The sequence below is a fragment of the Sturnus vulgaris genome, chromosome 8, assembly GCF_052056855.1.
Source record: "Sturnus vulgaris isolate bStuVul1 chromosome 8, bStuVul1.hap1, whole genome shotgun sequence".
In the NCBI taxonomy this organism is placed as follows: Eukaryota; Metazoa; Chordata; class Aves; order Passeriformes; family Sturnidae; genus Sturnus; species Sturnus vulgaris.
The window spans coordinates 18897151-18919753 of NC_142250.1; the positions used below are offsets into that span (position 1 = coordinate 18897151).

General features: G+C 39.0%; 1 protein-coding gene across 5 annotated transcripts in view; it reads left to right on the plus strand.

Moving 5' to 3' along the window:
* GBF1 (golgi brefeldin A resistant guanine nucleotide exchange factor 1) overlaps positions 1-22603 on the plus strand; it is a 103856-nt gene that overhangs the window by 37833 nt on the left and 43420 nt on the right. The window lies entirely within an intron of this gene.

Here is a 22603-nt window from a genome sequence, read left to right on the forward strand (position 1 = left end):
TTGCCAGTTAGAGCTTTCACAGGTCAACCAGCAAGCTGCAGGCTGGATGGCTGACTTCCACTGAAACCCGGCTGCTAAAAGTGAATTTGACGAAGACTGCCTTGTTTAAGAGAATCAGAAATAGAATTTGTAAGAGTGCTAGCTACTACAAGCTTTGAGTACCTATTTGGATTGAGTTAGAGTGAGTGTTAAAAGGTGACTAATGACTTCCACTTGGTCACAAGACTATAAGGTTTACTACTTTGTTTCTTTTGACTGCTACTTGAGGCTGCACATTCAGTATTACGGGTGTGTGTAGATGAAAACATGTCAAGTGCTCTACCCTCTTGCAGTGTTAGAAGTTTGGCAGATATTATTTTGTTGTTGGGCAAACCACGACGGTCTTTCTGGATAGGTTAAAATCTTCAGGCTTTTTTGTTGTGCTGTTTTTAATAATAGTTTTGAATCGTGAAATTTCGAGTTCAGTTTTGTGGAGTTTTAAGTATCAAGCTTAATATATGTCAGTTTTTAAATCAGCCATTCTAGAGTTAAAAACATCTAAACATTTATGTGGATATATTGTCTGTCTGGTTACTTGTCCAAAAAAAAAATGCATTTAGTGCCTATATCTGAATGTGCATTTGGAATGTAAAATGTTTCATCCATTCAAACATCACATCATCACCACACAAAACTCTTCCGTGAGCATCTGAAATGGTTTTAGCTGCATGGCCTGTAGCATACCTTTACCTTCTAAAAGGTGCTTTGGGACTTCAGCTCTCTGAGGCCTAATGGAGTATAAAACTTGTGAACATTGCATCTTGTCAAATCTTGAATTTTCCTTTTTTGTCATTTCTTTAAAAACAGACATCTCTCCAAACCAAAGAAGGCAAACAGGTGTGAGAGTGTGAGCTGAGCACTTCCTTGCTGCCACATATTTCTCATATAAAAAAGCAGCAGATTGTTTGCAAATACAGAAAATATCAACTCCATCTCTGGTCCATTCTGCCTCTGGAAGGGTTGGAGAGTGAGCTGGATGGAGCCCTTCCTGTCTGCTCAGCTGCATGTGATGTGACTCCACTTTGTCTGTTGGCTTGTGTTTAGTTTATTAACTTGGATTAACTGGCACCAGTCCCTCGCATCACTTATGTGTTAGTGTAACACAAATTCAAAGCTTTTTCTCTGTCATGTTTAATGTAGTGATCATTTTCTGTTCCATCGGTTGTGAGCCACTTGCTTCCAGGTGGTTGTACTGTATTCAGGTCTGCGCTGTATCTGCACTGAGTTTGAGGCTGCTGTTGCCCCTGGAGGACCTGCTGAGCTGTTAATAGCTTGTGACAGGCCTGTGCTCCGGTTCAAACTGATCTGTCTATTTTTTTGAAGGTCTAGAGTTTTTCAGTGAAGGCAGAAAATACTGCTGACTCAACTCCCTCTTTTTCATCTGACGTTTTTACCAACTAGTCTCCAGAATGCAGCTGTTTGACTAGCTTTTAAGTCAACTTGTTCTGTGGCACTCTGAATTAACTGTGAGCTGTAAAAGGCTACTCCTTTTTCAACACTTAACTGCATCTAAATCTGCAGTAGACTAAAATTGAACTTCTGGAATTTTATGCCAATGATAGGGGTTTATATTCTTTAATATCAATGGAGTCAAGGCCAGGACCCTTACATGAGGTCTTTGCCGGGGCTATGGAGTGCAGCACTTTGTCAGAAAATCAGTTTGTATCAGTCCATTTTTATGCTTTAGTTTAACATGAATGCTTTAGAAAACGGCTTTCTCTCCATTTTTAAGAATTCTTTCTGCTTGTAATGATTATTCTTGCCAAGAATAAAGCAGTCAGATCTGTTGGAGTCTGACATCCTTTTTAACCTCGGTGCAGTGAGTTATCCTTTCAAATTCCCCTGCTGCTCTCATCCTCTCTGAACACAGCTCATTTTAGCTGTTAGTTCCACAAGCTCGTTTAAAACGAGTAATTTATTATGAGTAATGAGGTGTGTGCTTTTAAGTGAAAGAAAACAAATTGGCTGCTGTGCAAGCCTTTCAAATTCCTGAGTGTGCTTGGAGGTGTGGGTTACAGGAGAAGCAGATAGCGAGTGAAAACAACTCTATGCCGAGCTCAGCTGCTCAAAGTATTTGTGGTGTTGTGTGTTTATTTATGAGCCTGTCTTTGCTGGGGATTCGCTGCCCTGTATCCTGGTAGAGAAGACTCACAGGCAGAATGAGGAAGCCCTCATTAATCTTCATGCTCTTGTTTAGAATTTCTTGTGCTGCCTGCTGCGGCTTCTGTTGGAGCGGGGACTGGCCTCTCGCAGTGAATTGAAATGGCTAAGATTAATATTAATCCCTTTAATACTGCAGCTCATGATATAGTCATTAGGTGACTTGGAACTAATCCTGCCCACCTAACTAGTGTGATTTATTAAATACACATGGAGGATTTAGTGTGAATACAGCTTGGTGGAATAGGCATCAAATAAATACCGCTGTGTATCTGTGTTAATGCTGGCAGATTGGGACACAATTGCAGGACAGGCTAGGAAGAAACAGGAGTGCAAGGGATACTTATCACACGGTTCAATGGAGTTTACCTTTTTTGGATTAGTAGTAATGATTTTTCTGGCTGGACACAGCATGTGCCAAGAGGTAACCGCAGCTGAAATGAGGCTTAAAAATTAGAATTAATAGAATGGGGGAAGTATGAATACATTTATGTGCTGCACTCAACAGCAGAAATTGCTCAGCTTCCTGGCTGTACTGTGAGGAGACAGCAGATTGTCTTCATTGTCTGCCTGACCCTCCCAATGCAGGGCAGCAGTTAACATTCCCTCTGCAAACATTCAAGGTATAGAATAGGAAGACAGTTAATTAGTACTAAGCTAATGAGCATTAACCTGCTATTTCAAAATAGCAGAGGCTTCTGTTGCAACACTTTGGAAAAATAGCTGGTCTTTTTTCCTTATGTGCATGATAGAGGTCTCTGTTGAATTGTTTTTAATGGGCTATTTACTAGTTTTGATTAAGAAAGGATTGTTTAAAGCAACTGAGCAGAAAACAGTGGCCTGGGTAAGTAGTGTCTGTGTATATAGCTCTGAAGGGATGACTTCCTGACCTCAGCCCTAGTGACATACCCATTTTGACATGGTAGGGAAGAGAGATCAAAGGTAAAGTTGATCCATTTCTAGATGCTGGAGGTAGAAGATTGTGATAGTTTAGGAAATGATTTAAGTTCAGTCCAAACAGTGACTATTAAAGCTGACAGGCTATAAGATACTGCACTGTGAGCAGCACAGGTTTCTTTGCTTATCATCTAAGAAACCTTTGTGTGAGTTGAATTAGCCATGTAAGAGCTAGCAAGGAAAGATTAAAATCTGTATGCAAAGTTTTTAAGGTCTTTATGCCTATCATTTGCTCTTTGCACTTTAAATATTTTTAATTAAAGCCACAGAATATGGAGTTTTTCTTATGGACAAAATTATGTTATGGAGATTGCTTCTTTTGAGATGCTTTCACTAGCTCACACATGGAGAAGGGATGAAAATAGTCTCAGTATGACTGAACCAGTAGCTCTGAACAGGCTGGGGAGTAAACTGGGTTGTGGCCAGGTTATTCTTTCTAGAATGTGGTGCAGAGGGGCAGATTTTTTAAACCAGAGCTGCAGGCTGGAGAGGCAGGGAGAAGTGTGAGGGACAGAGCTTGCTGAGCTGTACCTGACACAAATTAAGAAATTATTTATTAGTATATTTTATTTTTCACTTAGATTTTCAGAAAAGGAAACAGGTTTCTATATTTGAAGGCTACTTGAACTGAAGAGGAATTATCTCTGTGGAAGGAGGACTTGCAGTTTGTCCTACTGACTTCCTCAATATTAGTAAGAAAAGAAAGTTGCATTTCAAGCCGAAATGCTTATCTAGGCAGAGATTTGGAAGATCCTGTTTAGGATCACACTAGTGTTGAAGAGATGAGTTTTTCTGTGCAACAGGACAGATACTATTGACCAACTGTGAGCCAACCTGTTGTTCCAAGTATCAGTCTGATAGTTGCTCATGTTAACTGTAGTTTTTCCAAGCTTTATTAACCAAACATTTTTTAACCAGCTGTGCTTCTTCCACAACTCCACATACTCTCACCTTTCTTTTTTTTTTTTTTTTTTTTTAAAAAAAGTCTGTACTTGTCATTTCTGCCCTATTTGGAAACTTCTGCTTTTGAATTGAATTTTCTTTGAGATGTAAACCGATTCAGACCAGACTGAGATCTGTGTTGCTAGGTTGTTAGCCTTTAAAAGGGGACATAGGAGCCTCATAGGTTTTTTTCTTACCTTTTGTCACTGGAATCTGAGTATGAGGCTGTCTGATGCTTTAAGTGTGATTCGTTTTGTTTTGAACCATGTAATAGAAAGCCAGAAATGTTTAATTGTGATGGTAGCAAATAATTTTTTAGTGAGATGAGTTTAAATGTCTGGCCTGTTTCAAAGAGGGGACAGGACTCTGCTTGCCTGTTCAGTTGTCTTTATCAGTCAATGTGGGAATACAGCTGTGACTTCTCATAAGGGATGCAAGGTCATGCACTAACTCTTCAGAGACCATATACAATTTCTGATGGAATAAATCTGGTTGTAGCTAAGGAAATTCGAAGTATTCTAAATATGAAGCTTGCTGAAATGTATGTTTTGATCTTTTACATTTGGAGGTTTTAGTTATAGATTGTCATTAGTTCTGAAATAACATTTTGACAATCTTAGCATTTTGTATCAATAATTGTTTTCCTGTTAATGATTTATCAAATAAATTTATGTTATTTTATCTAGATTTTGCATTTTACTGAGTAATAGTAACAGATTCCAAACGTTCATGTTTTTTCCTCTCTGACTATGAAGTACCCTCATCCCAAGCCCCCTCCCTAGCACTGCTACAGTTCTTTAGTGGCTGTAAGAGGACAGAGCAAAGATTTGTTTTAAAGACAGTGAAATTCCAGGCTATCAGAGGTTGTGTAGATCCTCCTATAAGTCCCACGTCTGCTGGGTTCCTGAGCTGATGGCTACTCCGAAAACATACTAGAAAGCTAAGAAACTGCTGGGATTTACTAGAAATGAAAATTTTAATGCAGAGCAGGACAAGATACAGTTCTTGCTTCTAAAAAGCCTAATAATGAGGAGGCAGGGAGGTTTTTCTGTTAGTTTTCCTGGTGGTTGTTGATATACTAGTCAGATTATTTCTGAGTTAGTTGCTTAACTCAGAAATTTTTAATTTAAATAGGCTGCAGTTGTTATTTCTGCCTGTCTGTGAAAAGTACTTTGCTTTTTCCTCATTGCTTACTGTCCAAATAGTTCACATTTATATATGCTGATGCTTGTTCGGTGGCTGCAAGAGCTATTTAGATACAGTGAGGAAGATTAATTGGGGTTTTTTGTGTGTGAAAAGGAGCACTGGCTGTGCAAGGGGTAACAGCATGGCTTAGTGACTGTTAGTACAGTTACAGCAGGTGTAACTCAGCTGAATCCTGTTAGAATGCAATCATACATTAATTTGTCTAGTAACAAGTAAAATGTAAAGAGTCTGATATTTTGTAAATGTTCCACACTGATGACTTTCTAAAGCAAATAGAAGCCTCTAAATTCAGTTAATAAATGATGTGTGGTGTTTTGAATAAAAGTATTTAGAATGAAAAAGAAATCTAAAAATACAATCTTTTGTTTTAATAGTCAGAAGAACTTAGCTTCCTTATGAGCAAGGCAGCTGCTTTTACTTTCGTGGAGAACCAGAAATATGAGGGACTGCTTCCCACAAGGTCCCAGAAGATAATGGTTACTGAAGGAGGAAGTTGTCAAGGTGGTTTAGATAATTAAGACAAGTTCCATTTTCTCCTTTCTAAGAGTTCCGTTTAGTGCCTGAAATTCCTGAAATTAAATAGCACCATAGCCCAAATCGAACATACATCAGGAGCTTTCCCTGATGGCACAGTTAACAATAAATACTGATGTTTTAACTGTAGTTTCTAGTATCTTCTTGCTAAGTCTTTCTTGCTAAGCAGCCACAGTGATCATCATTCATGCATGTATGTGAATGAATGAAGACTGCACACTGATCTGTTTTTAAGTAATATCTCCCCTCCCCTGGCATGTTACATGAAATACCTTAAAATGAACAGCTGAATAAGCTCTTCAGTCTGTGTCTGATTGTGATAGCCTCCAGGATTGGAAGCTGTGAGTAAAAACCTTGAAATCATGAGAACTTTGGTAAATAATTTTAGAGTTACTTAAAGGAGTTTGATGGCATCACTGAAGTGTCATTTTATTTCAAATGGGCCTCTAAATATAAAGGATAGAAATACTTAGCAGAAAACTAAGTCCCTGATAATAATTGGATTTTTTTAGATCTGTAGAATTGCAAGAATAGCAGAATGGCTGAGGCTGGAAGGGGCCTTCCTGAAGGGTCAGACCCTTCAGGTCTTCTGGTCTAAGTGGCCTGCTTAAGCAGAGCTGGTGGCTCAGGGCTATGTCCAGGCAGCTTTTCACTGGGATGGGGACTGCACTCAAGATACTTCGAATTATTGGAAGCTACCCACCCACACTCCTGACTGAATCTGAACTTCTTCCAGTGTGTCATGTTGACACTTAGTGGTCTTTTAAGTAGTTCATTTTTCATGGTGTGTGGAAACAATTTTTAAATTTTTTTTTAAGAAATCTTTTTGTCAGTTTCTTAGCCAATATCTAACGTTCAGTGAACAATGTCGGCAGCCCTTCTGACTGAGGCAGAAAGGAATGTATCATTAGGGTCTCTAGGATCTAAATTCGATTCTGTAATCTGTGAAATTTGAAAATTAGGTGCAAGTATATATTGCTCTAGTGATGGTTGGGATAGGAAGTACAAGTCACTGTCAGTATAATTAAAAGAATATAAATAAGAATATAAAAGAAGGAATATAAAAGAGAATGCCCGATTGCCGTTCAGCCTAAGAAAATAAGCTCGCTGAGTATTTTACTCTCATATGATAAGACATAACTTAGGGAGGAATCATGGCTGTTTTACTTGGAGTCTTGGTTAATTTCATTGGAAGAGCACACCGGGGAAAGATGGGTTTAGGATTTTTTTTTTGTTGTGTTGTGGGGTTTTGTTTGTTTGTTTATTTTGTTTCTTTTTTTCAGTTTGTTTTAAAATTGATGTGTCCATTATGATGACAACTCGGAGTGTGAGAGTAGGTACTTAAGGTCAGATGGGACATTTGTTACATAGTCATGGCAAGAACAAGTGATTTAATGCCTTGCTTTGAGGGTCTTGTAACCTTTCAAGTTAGTTTATACAGTGAAATGGATAGTGAGTGATTTACTGTAATCTACTAACCCTGCATTTGCTAGTTCTTGTCAAGGAGGGACAAAACAGTCTTTATATATTTGAACAGAACTTTGTAGGCATTTAGGAAATAAAGGCAATAAACCAGATAAAGACTAGTATAGTTCATCAAGGCCTTCTCTACCTGCTGCCTTCTTAAATATTAATGCATTATAATCTCCTTTTGAAAAGGGCAGAGCAGAAGTTTTCTGTTCCTGCCTGCCACAGTGTTGGGTATCTTGGAGTAATCATGTCTCCTTCTCTCTCTAGGAATTTTGACTGCCAGCTTTCTGCTTCTCCCTGTGCAGTTTGGTGAAAAAATGCTTTGAAGAGAAGGAAGTGTTTTTCTGTATTTAATCTATTGCTATTTACTAATTATCTAGGCATGGTAAATAGAAGTGCTAGCCTCTCTGTGCCTTTTTGTATTGATAACCCCTCTTGAAATGTGTCAACTCAGTCAAGATATTTTCTTTTTTTCCTCCCTCCCCCTCCCCCCTTTTTTTAAAAAAGACTTTCCTGCCATTCTATAATGGAAGAGTCTTTGGTGAGTGGGACCTTATAGTAGTCTTCTTCTACCTAAAGGAGGATCACAAAAAAGGCAGAGCCACTTACATGGGCCAGGAGTTCCATAGTCATAAATATGGATTAATTCCAGTTGTACTTGGGGGGAAAGTGTTGTGAGAGTTAAATACTCAGACATGGGAAGAGACAGTGGGATCTCCATCCGTGGAGATTTTTTAAGTTTAACTGAACAAGGCCTTGAAGCAACCAGTTAGAACTCAGAGCAGTCTTTGAATGCTGGTTGAAGTAGGTGACCTCCAGAGAACTCTTCCAATCCAAACCTTTCTGTGGTTCTGTGCTGGTTATCTTAGTAATTCTTAATCTCCACTTTGTATTTGTCTTGATCAGACAAGTGCTCCCTATTCACTCTATACAGTTGCTCTTTTTATGTACTTGGATGGTGCAGATGTCTTAAGTGTCAATTCAGGTGACTTCCATGCTGAAAGATCTAGTCTTAAACAGCAGAATTATCTCTGCCAGATAATAGGCTTGGTTTTCCAGTATGTTCCAAAAAATGTGGGAGCAGGAAGGGGGAGGACTGCTTCCTTCCATTTCCCCCAGTGCCTCTTCTCTGCTTGAAATGTGAAGTGAGTCTGAAGGATTCTGCTGGTCCCTTGAGCATGTCATTATCCATTTGAAGGAACCTAGCAGGTGAAGCTAATACATAAGGAGCATTTCATTTTCTCCTGCTCTCTGAAATGCACACAGTTGTGGATGTTTGTACTCAACAGAACCAGTGTGAAATTTAGTCACAGCCACAGCATGTGTTCTAATTTTCCGGGGAAACTTTCTCCCAGCTGTGGGTTAACCCTTTCCCCACTCTTCTGCCTCTCCAGCTTTGGGGAAATTTCAGTGAGCAGTTTCTGTGACCAAGGAAGCCTTCAGAGCTGGAGGAAGAATTAGTTCTCAGTGGGTCATACTGGGGAAGGAAATAAGATTAAGTAAGAATGGATTTGATGGGATGTGTGTAGGAGATTTGACTTTGGGGTTTTTTAGTTTCTTCAAAACAATTGAAACAGCTGTATTTTTGCACCCCTCCATTTTTATCCTATGCTGTGACTAAACTGAAGTTACACTGCTGCCATCAGTCTGAAGGTTCAGCTTACCTAATGTGAGTGCTACAATAGTGTTGTAAAGGTTCTGACCCCAGTAAAGCTGCATTCATTTTAGCAGTTTTGCTATTCTAGCTCATAGGCTTAAATTGAATTTTTAAGGGAGATGGTACAGATGCTGCATTAACCAAGACTGAAAGGAGTGCCTTTTTAAAATTTCTTTCCTTTTTTTTTAATTTTTTCCGAGCAGACATGCTAAGAATTGAGAGCATTTCCTCTTTGTGGAAGGAATCTGCTTGCAGGCATATTGCTACAGTTTTGCTACCACTTCTTGAAGCCTGTTATAGTGAGGAATAAATGTATTTGACATCCTTTCTCTGCACTAGAAAAGCATATTTGGAATTTTATTTTATCTGTGTGTCCTTCTGTAAAAGAAGGGAAATTTTTTGTCAGCAGGAATATATATTTCTAGATTTTAAATCCTAATGTTACTGTGGTCAACAACCATAGTCTAGTAATAAAGTGATTCCAGATCATACATCAGTGCTGAGTCATATTTTACACCATTCTTTGAAAGAGCCTTGTCACAAGTGTGGAAAGCAGTGCCTGCTCAGCAGTGCCCACAGCAGCCATCAGGAGGCAGACAGAGAGGAATAAGGTACTGGGTTGTAGAGGCCACTGTATTTTGCAGCACACTGTCTTCAGCTGCTCTTTCTCTTTGGCAGTATTAAGTTATGTTGTGGCTTCCTTTGCCCACTGGTGCTCTTTTCACTCATTTCTGTATTTGGATTCTTTTTGTACTGAGATTCAGTCATTCACACAGCAGCAAAATGACATCTCCAGACTGCCTGCTGCCAGATCACAGCAGTTTCAATTGGAAACTTAAAAGCTGAAGCAGGTGCTGGAAACTGTTCTCCCTTTGGTCTGGTTCACTGAGTGCCAGCTTTCAGCTGAGGAATGGGGAAGGGAGGAGAATTGATTTTGTGACTAAAATCTCAGACTGATTAATAATTGCATTTCTTCAAATAGTAGTGTGAAAGCACCATAAATTAAATCTGAATTTAGTGGACCTTCAGGTGGTTGCAGTGTGCCTTGTTTTAGATCTGAAGTTATGACTTTGGGCCAAGTTGCTGTTTGCTTATTGACTTTAATATCTGCAACAGATGTAATAGTTTTTTAAGAGACCACAGGAACAACATGCTCTATTTCTGCTAGTTTTCTTAAAGTTTCCACATTTGGTGAACTACAGAGGATTTGGTTTGGGGGGGTTTGTCTGTGTTTTGGTTTGCTTTTTCCCATGCAGTTACAGCCTGAATTTGCAGCTTCTGTTTAGAAAATCAAGAATGTGTTCTAGGTAAAGTTCTGGAGTGAGCTTCTGCTTGGTATTTACTGATTGTTGCTACTAACCAATAGAAGATTTGAGGAGGGAAACTGTCTTCACTCAGTGGATGTTAGAGAGCCTACATGTGCAATTATAGAGGGGGCTTTTTGTTCCCAGTAAGCACAAGTCAGAATTTAAATAATTAAACTAGGAAGAGACCTCTGGAGTTCATCTGTTCTGATACCCTGTTGAATGCAGGACCAACTTGTGAGATTGTGTGCAAGGTTAAAGCCTGCTGAATTCTGTCTGTTTCCAGGGATAGAGCTTCTACACCTTCTCTGAGCAAACTGTTCTGGTATTTGACCACCCTTCTTTAGAAAACACCTTTCCAATACCTCATTGGTGTTCCCCACGTAGCTTTTGTCACTGCATCTCATACTATTCTGCACTCTTGCATTACTTTATTCCTATTAGAAGAGATGTTTTTCCTAAAAGTATAAGGTTGTCTTTCCATTCTCATGTGATTTGGCATGTTTGGACTAGCTTAGAGACTTTTACATATGCTGTTTGGGAGAAAAGGGACAAGGAGTGTTTCTGCTGCTAGCATTTTAAAGAACTTTTGTTGATTCACATATGGCCCTGCAAGTCTGGGGGTTTTTGACTTGTAGTGTGTAAAATCAGGAGCAGTTATGGTATAGCAGTATGTCACTAAGTCATGATTATCAGTAGAGTTTGATTCCAAAACTTGATTAAGAAATTGCAGCAGCCTTTGAGTACAAGGCATTTACTTCTCTGGTTATCACTCAGCATTGACAGGTGGAAGTGCAGGATGAGAAAACCCCACAGCTGATTTGTCTGAGGAATGATTTTGGTAATGCTGAGTGGGCATAAGAGATTAGACTATTTTGAAAGGTTTATCTTCAGTTCTTAATTACTAGCCTTAGCTTTTTGGAAACCTAATTGAGATGTTATGCAATCAAACAATTTTTTTGTAGAAGCTGTCTCAATGGTCTGGAACAGAGCTTATGTGTAGGTGTTTTCAAGGCAAATACTACCTTGTGCATCGTTTCCACATGTTATTGGAGAGCCATGAAAAAGTTAATCATCATCTGGATGTTTTCACCCACCCTTAATAGGAATAAGTTTTGCCTCTGCTTATCACTGATCCTCTCCTGCTGCTTCTTTTTCCTTTTTTGTTTCTTTTTTTTTTTTTTTTGTTAAAAACATTATTTTTAATTCAGTATGATAAAACATCCGTTATTTGTAAGTTGATTGAGCATAAAGTATTTCATTATAAAATGGTCATCCATCACTGGAAGCTGGGGGCTGAAAAAAACATTAACTGTGCACTTTTGGCTGGAATGCAGCTTGTCCAGAATAATGCAGCTTCTGTGTAAAGTATGCAGCATAAAAAAATCAACTGTTCAGGAAAACAGGTGCTTGCCTTGCTCTCTCAGGGCTTTGGGATTTCATCCCAAGTTTTTGGAAGGGCCTTCGAAGTCCTTCTGTTACCTAGAGTCACTTTTTGGTTTTAAGCAGTGGTCTCAAAGATGAAAATGTTGGTGTGTGTCAAGTGGTTTCATTCTGACAAGGCTGTGAGAATTTACTAGCAGTTTAACTGCTGCTCTTTAGAAAAGGATGTATATTTTCTTCCCCTCATTTCTTAGCTCTTCTGGAAATTAGTTAACTTGTTTAAAAATCAAGTCCCTTAATACAGACACCCCAGAAGTGAGTGGCCAAGCACTGCCAAGTTTTTTCTCCAGTTTGTCCCTATAAATTTCCTTGATATTTCATAAGCTCAGCTGCTGTTCTTCTGTGTGATAAACTGTAGAGATAATTTTGATTTCAACTTGTGTTATACGGTGTGTGTCATATTTACTTAACTTAAATATTAACTTGAAAAATAGCTGCTTTAACTAAGAGTCTTAGTTAACTTTTGATTTTAGGAGGATAGGGCAGGAAGCTTTTATTGGATTACTATTGCTGCTTTTTTTGATGATATTTCTAAGTAATCTTGTGGCACAGCACTTAAGGCCAAGTATGTTCCCTTTTCTTATGAACAGCAGAGATGAAGTGTCCCAAGACATTCAAGACACTTCATTGCCCAAGAGCATGAGGGGGAGATGAGTGGCAGAGGCTGAGTAGACTGGTTTGCCTGTCTGCAATCAAGGGCCTTGCTACCACTTGATGGTCAGTTTATTTGTATGTGTGCTTACATCCTGTGAGAGCAAATCGTCTAGGTCTAGGCTTGAAAATCAAAAGGAAATTCTTCTGTCTTTGGCTTTTTACCAAGTCTTGGGAATAAGTGCTGTTGAGGTATAATGGTTCCATCCCAGAGGTCACGGCAGCCGAAATGCTAGGGGTGAGAGGTTAAAGCAGAGCTGTGTCCACTGACCCGTTCAGTGTGTGTTGTGTATCCCAGTTGGAGAGCTGGGCTGTGTTGTGCCCTAGGGGAAGAAGAGAGAGATTGAAGGAGCTTACCTAAGAGTGGGAGCTGGGGGCTGGCTGAGCAAACAGCCCTGTTTAAACGAGTTGAAGTTATCTGAGCTGTGCTGTTGCTTTTACATCAGCCTTGCTGGGCAGCGTGTAGTCAGTGATGGCCTTTATCAGGATCATTCAACGGAACTTTTGAGCCACTCAGAACTGGTTTCTTCTGTCATGGCCATGTACTAGATCAAAGCCATTAGTAATAGACTAAAATACATCTATTTGTCACTTTCTTAGAGACTGTAACCAGTATTTTATTCCTTTACATAGATTTTAGGCCATTTTGATTCTTCACAGACGTTTTATTGTTTTATTGTTGATGCATGTTTCCAGAGCATGGAAAAAATGTATTTAATGGAGTTGGGGATTGATATAATGGTTTTCATGATGCCTGTCTTAAGATACATCCTACTTGGTGATCACTGAAGTTGAATTGCATTCTCAGATCTGTTCAGATGCAGAAGCTAACAAAAAAAGGTCAAAAATGTTAAAACTCAGAATTCTGTTTCTTTTCATGTATTATCAGGATCTTGTATCAGTGGTTTGCTGTAGCACACTGCAGTATGCAGAAATTAATTTCTTGCCCCAGTCCATTTGCAAGAACATAATGCTCACTTATTATTATAGGACTCAAGCTGCCTTTTAATGCAGGTAGCATCCAAATTTTGGCACACGTGTGTATGCACAGATTACTGATTTCTTCAATTACTGGTATGGGACAAAAAAAAAAAGGTAGCTTAATGTTTTTACTGTTTGAATGTCTTAAGGTAATGGTTATATTGGCTGCCAGCAGGCTGGGCTCTTCTTCCTTTTGTTTCTGTTCTACTCCTCTAGGTTTGAAACCAATATCCCCATGATGTTTTGCATTCTGCTCTCCTCAAGTCTTCCATTTTGTTCTGTGCTAACCTGCTGTGTGGGTTCTTGAGCTCTGGGCCATCATATTTTGCCATTAGCACCTGGGAATTTTACTTTCTGATAATATGGCGAAGCACAATGTCTCCTAGATTAGTTCAGGTTGAATAGAAGAATTTGTGTAAATCATTACAGCAAGGTACATTAAACCTTTGAGAGAATTTTGTCATTAAAAGATTTTTTCCTCTTGGATCATCAGGCTTTTTTTCATTTCATTCTTTGGATTTTGTCTTTCTCACTGATGCATTTTTGATTCTCTGGCAACACAAGAAATGTCTTGGCTTGTTTGGGATTTGTTGTTCATCAATTTCCTTTTAATTTTTCCCCTTGGCACTCATGGGATTCTCTTGAGGAAAGGGTAAACAGAATGGGGTAACATCCAGACAGCTAATTGATGATAAAACTGTAATCTTTTTCTCCAGCCTCCTAGAAATAGTAAAGCTTTCCTTTCCACAACATGGTGAATTTGCAATGGGAGCTCTATTCATAGCATGGTAGGCACACAAAGCTGTGGAGAATTACTGTGCTTTAAAATACCAGGGAAGGAGTTTTAATTTCTCCTGGGCTTTTAAATTGCCTACTTAGCTTGGGCCTGGTACTGTGCAAGATGTGTAAAATATCATAGTGAAGCAAGTCCAGTGACTGAATAGGGTTCTGTAGAGTGTCACAATCTAATTGCTCTTTCTTCAACATGTGCCAATTTCTTTTAGAGAGGAAAAAGAGTGCTTAAACTTGACATACATCAAACTTGTACTGTCAGTAAGATGAGCAGCTAAGTCCATCCTCTGGACTTGGCAGTGTGCAATTCCCCACAGGTTTCATTTAGCCTAGTCTGTCTTGTTAGACTGGCCACGCTCTCTTCCTCGTATTAGGAGGGGACCTTGGGAAACCTGGCTCTAATTCACAACTGCAGCAAGATCAATAACTATCAGCATTTGGTCAAGGGCAGATGAATTTGTCATGGGATGGCTGCTTTTTGATTTGGTTTATTTTGGTTTAGTAATTTCATTTAGAGTTGAGTGTTATTGGCTTGGAGGAGTGCCTGTGGGTTCTGAACTTCAGACCTGGTGCAGGTTCATCACAGAAACTGGCTATTGTTCTATGCATAGTGATTTTCTGCAAGAATCTTTTGAAACAGTTTCATCTGGTTCTAAACAGACAAAAGGTGAAGCTTGCCTTCATTTCACTTGCCTGTTTTGAATGGGATGGTTTTGTTTTGTTGGAGTTTATTAAAATGGATGTTAAGCTTCAGTTACCTGTGAAATTTATAAGCAGTTTAGCTTACTGAGCTTCAGGCTAAGTAACTTCCACCCATGGGAGAAAAATGCTTCAAGAATGGGTAAAATCTCAAATCAGTTTTTGTAGAGTCATTGGGGAGTTCCGTTTTCTGGAGTAGAATTAAGTGCCATTACAATTGGCATTAACAGTTTATAGCTTTGTAAAACCTAGTGAGACCTAGTGGTGTATTCAAAATCTATCAGAGGCTTAGATCAGCTGTATTACCCCATCTCCTTTCCATCAGAGCAATCAGCCATCCTGTAAGGGAGATAAAAAAAAAAACATTTAAGCATTTCTGAATTTGCTTATTTCTATCATATGTGAATAATCTTACTGTGAAATGTCCTAGCAAAATCAGGTGGTGCTTTAATGCTTATCCTGTACTGTGATCTAGGAGTTAGGGTTTCATGAAAACAAGGATAGATGAGCATTGAATCTACCCTTATTACTTCACACTGGCAGAAGATACGCTCATGAGAGAGCAGTTTGCAGATGGGAGGCTTTTACTATATAGTTACTTGATTTTTTTGCCTTTCATCAGAATTAGTCATGTCCTTTCAGAGGTGTTCAGGTCACAGGATGGGAGGAAATAGTTTAGGATTTGTTGCAAAGTCTGCTCCTGATGACCTTCGACCTTACTGTGCTAAATTACCCCTCAGCTCACTTTAAGAGCTGTTCTTATTTTGAAGCAGTCTTTTGATTACAAACTTTGACCAGTACGTGTCAACCATAGCTCGGAAAAAAGTTTGTCAAGATGCGATTATGCCCATCTCTGCTGTCTCCTCAGTGCTAAGAAATAAAAACAGAATTAAACAACTTCAACTTTGGAAATAACCTCATATCCAGACACTCAGTAGTCTTCCTGACTGGTGTGAGAAATTCAAGGTGGAGCAAGTAGTTATGTCTGTACTTTTAAGTCCATCCAAATAGAAATCAGGGAAGTTTGCCTCCTGTCTAGTTCCATACTTTTGTTCATGGCATTTGCTTTCCTTGTGATTGAAGTGAGTATCTTCTGCTTCTTGTAATACCACTCTAGAACAGAATACTACAGCTGGGTGAAAAGCACATAAATTAACAATGGAGACACAGTTGAAGTTTGCTGCATAGTTTTGGCTGAAGATACTCTAGCAAGTACCTGCTTATGAAAAGATGCCCAGGAAATTGTAATGGCCAGTCAAAATAGCTGAATTTGAAGCACAGCATCAGATGACTCCTATAACTAATGGCTCACGCTGGTGGCATTGTCACTGCTTCTGCTTCACTGGTAGATATAAGTAATTCCATAGAAGACAGTCTTTTAGTTGAGTTTATGCTGCCCTAACCAAAGGCTATGAAGAGTCAAATGCTCAGTATGCATTCTGTCATACTTCCCCAGAATAAAAATCTCAGTTCTGAGGGGTGCTTGAGATCTTGGCACTGTGGAACAATCATTTGTTAAAGTCATGTTTAGTGAAAGAGAGATAAACACATGAAGCTGGAGTGTGACAAATGAAAGCATTTGTGCCATTGTAATGAAATTAGGCAAACAGAACAGGCTTGACATCTCTGGGTTCCCCTTGTCAAACTGCATTTGTAATTCCAGCTTTGCATTCATGTGTGGCTGTGAATGGCACTGTTTCCCTCTTGATTTGGTGGGTTGGGGCCCCTGAATGACCACTTTAATTCACAGGGCATTAGCTTTGAAGAGTATATTTTACAGACATCCTTAGAAAAGGATTGCAATTAATTCACACTTCTCCTTCATTACCTTGAATATCCTAGATTTTCAGCCTGTGTTTATGTTTACTGTATGCAAAGCTTTTGATACTATTTATTATAATGAAGTATTGATTTCAGAGATGCACAAAGCTTGCTTCCACACATCCCCATGGTATGTATACTGTGTTGTGCAATCCCCACAGTATTTATGTGTTCTAGAAACTAGGGTGTAAGCTTCTGGCTCCTCAGCTTCTCCTTAGCTGGCAGAAACCTTTTTTTCTTTATCTATTAAGAGCTTAGGTTAGGATAAGACACTGATATTTTGGGCAACCTGGTGAGAATATCCGGTGGCTTTTAATGACCTCTTGTTTATGAAGTTTAGTGGATATTGCCATTATTTTCAGGAAGGAGAACTAGAGCTTTCTCTTATAACAGTAGCTGCTAAGTCAGACTGTATAGGTGGCAATCTGTTCTCCTTTTAGATCAGAAATTATCTACAAATGTGCTACCAACTGCACTGTGTTTTAAGGGCTGGTCTAGAACTTACAATAAAATGAAAACAACAACTAAGACCCCCTTGTAGGGGAAAGATGGCAGAGGATTCTTTTCACTTGAAACACTGTCTGTATCAGGGCTGTGTGGAGCAGAACATATCCTGATCAGCTCAGGAGCAAATGAGTGTGAATCATCTATAGCATAGCTGTTTTACACTTGTTATCCAACATTAATTGGCTGTTATTGATCTGGGGTTAAATGTCAGAGCCAGACTAAATTTGCTAGCTGGAAGTCAGGATATGTCTTTTAGTTCAGGTGCAGAGTGGCATGTGTTCCAGTCAATCTGGAGAATTTGTTTTTGGAGTGGTGATAAACATGCTCCTCCTCTGTTTATCAGCTGTAGAGCTGCTGTAGCTGCACTTCTGCCAGGGAACCTAGAAAACCAGTATGCATGTACTGTTCTGTGTCTGTTACCTAGGGACTCTATGTAAGGTCTGCAGATTTTTATAGGAACAAGTTACTATAATTCTGTTTGCTAGATTAGTTAACTAATAAATTAAACAGCTGAGGACAGGACTAACTCAAAGGAATTTCTCATTTCCCTGCAATCCTGCATTTTGACCTGGCTGAGATTAAGCCAGTACTTATTTGAGCAGTTAAAATGTTTATGAAAATACAGAGAGTGTGACCACTCCATACTTTTAGACAGTTTCAAAAGGCAAGTACAGTTTTATCCTTTTTCCTTGTAACTTGTTCAGTCTGATTTGCTGATACAGACTGCAGGGGCTTCTCATCCTTTAAGTGAAAAGACAAAATGTTTTGGTGTTTGTTGAGTGATCTGAGAATAAAGTGCGTGTCATGTAGGCCAGAATGGCAGCGTTTGCAGAAAGTGGTTTTGGGGATGACCCAGGAAGCACTTGCTTTTACCTCAATTTTCTGTGGCATAAACTGATTGAGCCCAAAGGCAAAAATCCCGAAAACTTGGATTTCTGCTCTGCTACAGTGTTATCTTTGTCTTTTACTCACTTTAAGAAAAGAGAATGCCTGTTTGTTGCACAGTTCAGTTTGTAAGCAGGGTGTGTAGTAGTGCATGCTCAAAGCATTGCTGTTGTGTGAGCTCTGCACTGGAGAGGTGCGTGGGATACAATTGAGACAGCCTTTCTGAAGGCTGAGCGTCAAAGGCCAACAGCTGCTGCATAAGAGGAGTCCAGGTCATGTGGTTTGGGTTGCAGTTGCCTGTCCTCGGGACAAATGATGTTGAAATAACTTGTCATAAACAATTTTTTCTTGTTCATTTACTCTGATTCGGAACGCATAGCCGATCCTGATAAGAGTCATTCAGGAGTGAAGAGTTGAACTGCCAGAGAAAGCAGCTTATGTGAGCGTTTTAGATCAGGAATGTGCCAACAGTGTGCTAACAATAAGAAAACTCATCCGAGGGAGACCTGCTCCTGCACTTCAGGAGAAAAGGGACGCCAGAGGTCTGATGCAGTTTGTTTGCTAAAGTGCCAGAATGGCTGGATGGGATTGCTGAAATGGGAGTTAGGTGCTTAAACACGAATTAGTTGATTAAATATCATTATAGACATGTGTGTCTAAGTGCAAATAATCCATAGGAAGAATGAAGGAAAGTACTGTGGTCTCAAAGGAATTGTGTTCTCATTAAAATTGCCATCCTGAAGAGTTGGCTTTTTGATACATTACTTAAGATACTCTTTCCCTTCTTCTCCATTTCCATGCACTGCTTCAGGCTAGCTGAACATTTCTGAGGGTTGTGCTAATGCTGGTCTCCGCTTGCTTCTCTGAAATTTTGTTGAAAAGACCTGTGTGAAAAGAATGAGAAGTGCTTTCCAGCTGGTCCCCAAAGCAGACCAGACTCTTCATTTGAGCCTAAGTCATGCTTAATATAATTTTTCCCTGATTTTGAGTAGATTTCAAAGAAAGGCTGCTTGAAGGAGTCTCTTGTGAAATTTTCTTCTGTTTGAGGATAGTTTTTCAGTTTTTCCTCTTGTTATACCCCTGGCTGAAGTCATGCTTGCAGGTTTGGTGGGTTTTTCAGGTGGGTTTTTTGTTTAGTTGTTTTTTTCCCCAGAGCTGAAACTGATTACTTAAGCAGAGAACCATCCTGTATTTTCTAGTTAAAACACTAAGAAATGTCTCTTGCTAGAAAATACACTTGGAGAAATACCTGTATAGGCAGTTACTCGATTCTCTCTCTGGTTATAGTTACCTCACTTGTAATGCCTGAACCTGAATCTGGAAGACCAAGAGCCAGACTTGACAATTCAGAGTTACTTTTTCTTTGGAATGTTGTTACAAACAAAAAATATGCTCTTCCATACATTCAGTATGTACCTTATAAAGCCTTTGTTTTGTCACAGGGAATTATTAAAGTAATAAATGATTTTGCTATATTTTCTGAGGTTCCTAGATATTTTCAGGAGAGCACAGGATTGCTTTTACAGTGAGGTGAATGCTAGACTTCTGTAGTATCTCTTTTGTGAAGTTTTGACTTGCTGGGCACAACAATTCCCTCTAAAGACTACGGTCCCGCTTTATTGTAAAAAGAATGCTATTCATTTCCTACTGTTCTGTGCTCTAGATCAAACCTGAGCTGTAGTGGAAAAGCTGGCATAGAGTGCACCTTGCAGTTGTAACTATTGATCAAAAAGGGCTGGCAGGTTTGTTCTGGACACTGCTACCTTTGGTGTACAAGGCTAAGAAAGCCTGTTGAGGAAAGAGCTTCTGAGCTAACTTCATTGACCTCAACAGGATGGAGCTGAAAGAAGAGGATATGTGTTTGATTTACTGGCTTGTTTGCAAAATTGTCACTGTGTCAAAAACCCAGTAGCTTTAGTAGGTAGGTGGATTTGAAAATCCAGATAGCTTTAGTGTCACTTTCAGATGCTGAACCTTCTTTAGTCCATGAAAGTAATCTGTTTCAAGACGGCATGCAACAAGAGCAGCTACAGTATGAGTGTTTTTCTGTGCTGCCAAACTTCCCATTGAAGCAAAGTACCAGTACCAAGATTAAGTTCTGCCTTAAAAAGGGAGTTGGTGACTCTTCTAAGTCCTCCATGCTTGCAAATGCTTCTAGTAAGAAGAGCTCATGGTAGTGATTAACTGAATACTCCTCAAGTGTGAGCAGTGAGATTGGTGTTTCACTGACATTTAGATCTTTCAGACAGTAGTCCTTTAGTGGGTAAGTCCTGCATGATAAATGCTTTTTGTCTGGCATGTTTTTGATTTTATTTTTTTTTTAATACCCAGTCTAAACAGTTTTGCAGCATAAACCATCAGTTTCAGAGAGCTTAATGTAAAGTGCTTTGTTACCTTAAAGTCTGGAACCTCTGAATATTAGGGAAACTGGCCAAAGTTGCTGTGTAATCAACAATATGTGCCTAAGTTAAATCCTAGTTATGGCAAGGTGTTCTGTGATCTTCATGTAAGTTGCAAATTTCAGTTAGATGCAAGGGAATCTGATCTTTAATAACATTAGGATCTACAATTCTAATTGAAAGGAAAAACCTGATACTCCCCCTACTCTTGTAAATAAAATATCTATTTGTTGTCCCAAAAGATGTATTAATGGAGAGTGTGATGCACTATGCATTCTTGCTACCAAGTGTGTCTTCATTGTCTCATTCTACCATGCAGTGATGTACATCTGCTGAAGTCCCATTTTTCTTACTAATCAAGTGCAGCTTTTTCATCCTGGAGCTCACTGGTTTGAATGAAGCTGGAGGAATTGACAGGATTATAGTCTGGTCTGTAGAAAGGATCAGTTTTGGGAAAGAAGAATTTGAGTTTTGATCCCTAGTAATCTTACTATATTTAATGCTGTCCAAGTGCTTGTAATCAGCCATGGTTCTATAAAGCACATGTAAATATGTATTAATGTAAGTATGTCTTATGATCATCTGGATTTCCATGTGCTATTGAGAGATGACACAATTGTAATGTTACACCAGCATATTATCTGACAAACTGGGGGAGTTGTTCTTAAGCCAAAAAGGTTGAATCATCATGTTCCTTTTAACCCCTCACAAGTTAGTGGTGTTGTCCTTATTTGAGCTGGTGGCTGAAACATAAGAGATGGCTTAATGATTCCTAAAGTCCCTTTTTAATTGCAGTTTTGCTTTAGTTAACAGCACTGTGATGTTCTTCTCTGTGCTCTTAACTTTTAAAACGTAAGTCCCTGTATAGATTTTCCTCCTTTGCTTTCTTGCCATAATTTGACACAGTTGACAAGTTAACATACTTTCTGACAGACTTTTTTGCTTTGATACTTAAGGCTTCTCAATAGGAATTGTGATAAAATGGAATTTCAGTTATCTCAGAATAAGGTGTTTGAGATTTTTCCCCTCAGCAAAATAAGTGAATTATGTTGATAGAAAAGCAGCGCTTGTCTAAGGATTCAGGAATTGCAGTCTTTTTTTTTTTTTTTTTTTTTTTTTTCCCCAGCCTCAAAGAAGCTCATATGACAGATAAGTTCAATATTTGTTTATTTGATTAAGGGTATAAATACCAGTGATCCTGTGACACTACTAGCCGTTAGACTTGTTAACTTTTATTAGGAATAAAAAATAGGTTTCAGCAAGTTGAGACAAGTGTTGTACTTAAATATTTCTGGTTTCAAAATTCAAGTTACTTTTAATGCATTCTTCTGTGCCTATGTACTGGCTATGTTGTAGTTGCCTTCACCTGCTTTTTAATGCTTTCTCTCCTAAAACCCCCTCAGGGCTCCTCTTATCTCGATCCCTTCTGTTTTATTTGGTTGGGTTTGGTTTTTGTTTTGGTTTGGGTTTTTTGTTTGTTTTTCTTGGTCAATTTCCCTAGTTCTGGTTATTCTCTTCTGTATTTCTTTTCCATTCCCAAAGCATCCCTTGATCATCTTGGAAAGTTCAAGAAGCTTGTTAGTTGTTTTTTCTCCAGCTCAATAGCTCAGTGCCTTCTTGTACTGCAGCTTTAGAGGGGATCCTTGCTGGCCAAAAGAGCAAGTAGAGAAGAGTACCCTTTTTAATTGTTTGGTTGAGAGGCTTATACAGTTACTTTGAGAGCAAGACAGAAAAGTATTAAAGTTAGAGTTTTCCTGTCTTTGCCAAGCAAACATTTAGTGTTGCAGAAATGCGATTTGTATTCAGGCAAAGAGCTGCAAGAGGTCTGATGAACCTGATTGTACATTTGTACTCTGCGTGTGATTAGCACAGGGCTTTATCTGTAGTAGGATGTTACAGGGGTGGCAGAAGCTGGGGCAGGGTCTATATGGTTCATGGGTTCACACAGTTCCAAGAGTAATAGGAAAATGCAACTAAATCTGCCAGTGAGTTAAAGCATAAATTTAGGCAGCAGTGGCCTCTGTGGCGTTTACAGAGTGTTCCTATAATCAGATTTTAGAAGGCTCCAGAAAACTGTTTTGAAGACTGCAAGAAAGTGAACTTTACAAAGCATTGCTTTTAAAATATACACGTATACCTGTGTGTGTGTGTGTGTT